Raw genomic sequence first — 4,686 nt, forward strand, 5'->3', positions numbered from 1 at the left:
GACATCTTCCTCATCCTGCTCCTCCACTGCTGACGTCAGGGAATTCCCTGGTGCTCCCAACATCTGCCTTTCCTGCTGGAGGATCGTGTCTGGCAGATCTCTGAGCCTCTTTGCCTTTGGCAGCGCCAGAGCATCCTAGGAGTCATATACTGGCAACTGGCACCTCCAGGACACTTGCTGCTCCTAGGATGCTTTCCTCTAGGAAAAACTTCTTGCACACGTCCTTGCTCCAGTTTTTACTCCTAGGCCATCTGCATTCTCAGCCACAAGAAGCTTCTGATGATCGACATGGCTCTGGGAGAGCAGGGACTCCTGTCTGTGGACAAAGAAAACAAAGACAACTTGTAAGAAGAAAACCTGGAGCTTCTAGTTAGAAGAGAAAGGACAATTCAATCAAGGCAGGGCCAAAGCAGGAAACTTTCTAAAATGGAACAAGCAGCAGAAGCACAGTAGTTTTGCAGAAGAAATTCCCCTCCCCGCACTTGGCTTAAGGAAAAAGCCGGATGTTTCTATGAGAGACTTGAGTTCATGTCTACTATTGGATAGCAGACATCTGAACATTTAGACTACTGGCTTTCCAGGCTCACGCAATTCAAACCGGAATGTCAAACTATTTCAAAAGCTAGAGATGCTTCGAAGAAATGTTTCTGTATTCACCACAACTGGGGACCATGCATCATTCTTACCTTGCACCTGTCCAAAGGCCTTCCTCCGTCTCCAGTCCTGCCGCTCTCACGGAGGCACTGGGAGCCTTGGACACTCTTGCCACAAGTAGCCCAAGCGTGGACATCTTCCTCATCCTGCTCCTCCACTGCTGACGTCAGGGAATTCCCTGGAGCTCCAAACATCTGCCTTTCCAGCTGGAGGATCATGTCTGGCAGCTCTCTGAGCCTCTTCACCTTTGGCAGCGCCACAGCATCCTAGGAGTCATATACTGGCAACTGGCACCTCCAGGACACTTGCTGCTCCTAGGATGCTTTTCTCTGGGAAAATCTTCTTGCACACGACATTGCTGCCGATTTTACTTCTAGGCCTTTCGTGGCCATCTGCATCCTCAGCCACAAGCAGGTTCTGATGATCAACAGGGCTCTGGGAGAGCAGGGACTCCTGTCTGTGGACAAAGAAAACAAAGACAACTTGTAAGAAGAAAACCTGGAGCTTCTAGTTAGAAGACAAAGGACTATTCAATCAAGGCAGGGCCAAAGCAGGAAACTTTCTAAAATGGAACAAGCAGCAGAAGCAGAGCAGTTTTGCAGAAGAAATTCCCCTCCCAGCACTTGGCTTAAGGAAAAAGCCTGATGTTTCTATGAGAGACTTGAGTTCATGTCTACTATTGGGTACCAGACATCTGAACATTTAGACTATTGGCTTTCCAGGCTCACACTATTCAAACCGGAAAGTGAAACTACTCTAAAAGCTAGAGGCGATTGCAAGAAATGTTTCTGCTCACACCACGACTGCCGACCATGCATCATTCTTACCTTGCACCTGTCCAAAGGCCTTCCTCCGTCTGCGCTCTGGCAACTCTCACCCAAGCTCGGGCAGGGATGGAGGCTCTTGCCACAAGTAGCCCAAGCCTGGAGATATTCCTCATCCTGATCTTCCACTGCTGACATCTAGGAATTCCCTGGAGCTGCAAACACTTGCCTTTGCTGCTCGAGGATCTTCTCTAGCACCATGCCAAATGCCTTCTCCTATGGCAGTGCTGCAGCATCCTGCGAGCCATGGACTGGAACTGGCACCTTCAGCATAGTTGCTCCTGGGAAACATCCTTCAGCCATTCCCTTACTGCAATGAGCTGGACTCCTACACCTTTGCAAGGCTCTTCCTGGATAGGTGCATCCTCAGCAATGAGACGGTTCTGCTGAGAGCCACGGCTCTGAGGGAGCAGCCAGTCCTGCCCAAAGGCCTTCCTCCGTCACCAGTCCTGCAGCTCCCACGGAGGCACTGGGAGCCCTGGACACTCTTGCCACAAGTAGCCCAAGCGTCGAGATCTTCCTCATCCTGCTCCTCCACTGCTGACATCAGGGAATTCCCTGGAGCTCCCAACATCTGCCTTTCCTGCTCGAGGATCGTGTCTGGCAGCTCTCTGAGCCTCTTACACTTTGGAAGCGCAACAGCATCCTAGGAGTCATATACTGGCAACTGGCACCTCCAGGACACTTGCTGCTCCTAGGATGCTTTTCTCTGGGAAAATCTTCTTGCACACAACCTTGCTGCAGATTTTACTTCTAGGCCTTTTGTGGCCATCTGCATCCGCAGCCACAAGCAGCTTCTGATGATCGACATGGCTCTGGGAGAGCAGGGACTCCTGTCTGTGGACAAAGAAAACAAAGACAACTTGTAAGAAGAAAACCTGGAGCTTCTAGTTAGAAGAGAAAGGACTATTCAATCAAGGCAGAGCCAAGGGAGGAAACTTTCTAAAATGGAACAAGCAGCAGAAGCACAGCAGTATTGCAGAAGAAATTCCCCTCCCAGCACTTGGCTTAAGGAAAACGCCTGATGTTTCTGTGAGAGACATGAGTTCATGTCTACTATTGGGTACCAGACATCTGAACATTTAGACTATTGGCTTTCCAGGCTCACGCTATTCAAACCGGAAAGTGAAACTACTCTAACAGTAAGGATGATTGCAAGAAATGTTTCTGTTTACACCACGACTGCCGACCATCCATCATTCTTACCTTGCACCTGTCCAAAGGCCTTCCTCCGTCTGCGCTCCGGCAACTCTCACCCAGGCAAGGGCAGGGATAGAGGCTCTTGCCACAAGTAGCCCAAGCATGGACATCTTCCTCATCCTGCTACTCTACTGCTGACGTCAGGGTATTCCCTGGAGCTGCAAACACCTGCCTTTGCTGCTCGAGGACCTTCTCTAGCATCATGCCAAACCCCTTCTCCTATGGCAGTGCTGCAGCATCCTGCGAGCCATGGACTGGAACTGGCACCTTCAGCATAGTTGCTCCTGGGAAACATCATTCAGCCATTCCCTTACTGCAATGAGCTGGACTCCTACTCCTTTGCAAGGCTCTTCCTGGACAGGTGCATCCTCAGCAATGAGACGGTTCTGCTGAGAGCCATGGCTCTGAGGGAGGAGCCAGTCCTGTCCAAAGGCCTTCCTCTGACTCCACTCCTGCAGCTCTCACGGAGGCACTGGGAGCCTTGGACACTCTTGCCACAAGTAGCCCAAGCGTGGACATCTTCCTCATCCTGCTCCTCCACTGCTGACGTCAGGGAATTCCCTGGAGCTCCTAAAATCTGCCTTTCCTGCTGGAGGATCGTGTCTGGCAGCTCTCTGATCCTCTTCCCCTTTGGCAGCGCCACAGCATCCTGAGAGTCATATACTGGAAACTGGCAGCTACATGACACTTGCCGCTCCTAGGATGCTTTTCTCTGGGAAAATCTTCTTGGACACGACATTGCTCCAGTTTTTACTTCTAGGCCTTTCGTGGCCATCTGCATTCTCAGCCACAAGCAGGTTCTGATGATCGACATGGCTCTGGGAGAGCAGGGACTCCTGTCTGTGGACAAAGAAAACAAAGACAACTTGTAAGAAGAAAACCTGGAGCTTCTAGTTAGAAGAGAAAGGACTATTAAACAAGGCAGGGCCAAAGCAGGAAACTTTCTAAAATGGAACAAGCAGCAGAAGCACAGCAGTATTGCAGAAGAAATTCCCCTCCCAGCACTTGGCTTAAGGAAAACGCCTGATGTTTCTGTGAGAGACATGAGTTCATGTCTACTATTGGGTACCAGACATCTGAACATTTAGACTATTGGCTTTCCAGGCTCACGCTATTCAAACCGGAAAGTGAAACTAGTCTAACAGAAGGGATGATTGCAAGAAATGTTTCTGTTTACACCACGACTGCCGACCATCCATCATTCTTACCTTGCACCTGTCCAAAGGCCTTCCTCCATCTGCGCTCCGGCAACTCTCACCCAGGCAAGGGCAGGGATGGAGGCTCTTGCCACAAGTATCCCAAGCGTGGACATCTTCCTCATCCTGCTACTCCACTGCTGACGTCAGGGTATTCCCTGGAGCTGCAAACACCTGCCTTTGCTGCTCGAGGACCTTCTCTAGCACCATGCAAAACCCCTTCTCCTATGGCAGTGCTGCAGCATCCTGCGAGCCACGGACTGGAACTGGCACCTCCAGCAAAGTTGCTCCTGGGAAACATCCCTCAGCCATTCCCTTACTGCAATGAGCTGGACTCCTACTCCTCTGCAATGCTCTTCCTGGACAGGTGCATCCTCAGCAATGAGACGGTTCTGCTGAGAGCCACGGCTCTGAGGGAGCAGCCAGTCCTGCCCAATGGTTGTCCTCCGTCACCAGTCCTGCAGCTCCCACGGAGGCACTGGGAGCCTTGGACACTCTTGCCACAAGTAGCCCAAGCGTGGACATCTTCCTCATCCTGCTCCTCCACTGCTGACGTCAGGGAATTCCCTGGTGCTCCCAACATCTGCCTTTCCTGCTCGAGGATCGTGTCTGGCAGATCTCTGAGATTCTTTGCCTTTGGCAGCGCCAGAGCATCCTAGGAGTCATATACTGGAAACTGGCACCTCCAGGACACTTGCTGCTCCTAGGATGCTTTCCTCTAGGAAAAACTTCTTGCACACGTCCTTGCTCCAGTTTTTACTCCTAGTCCTTTCGTGGCCATCTGCATTCTCAGCCACAAGCAGCTTCTGATG

This window comes from Aphelocoma coerulescens, unplaced genomic scaffold (genome assembly GCF_041296385.1).
Source record: "Aphelocoma coerulescens isolate FSJ_1873_10779 unplaced genomic scaffold, UR_Acoe_1.0 HiC_scaffold_55, whole genome shotgun sequence".
Lineage (NCBI taxonomy): Eukaryota > Metazoa > Chordata > Aves > Passeriformes > Corvidae > Aphelocoma > Aphelocoma coerulescens.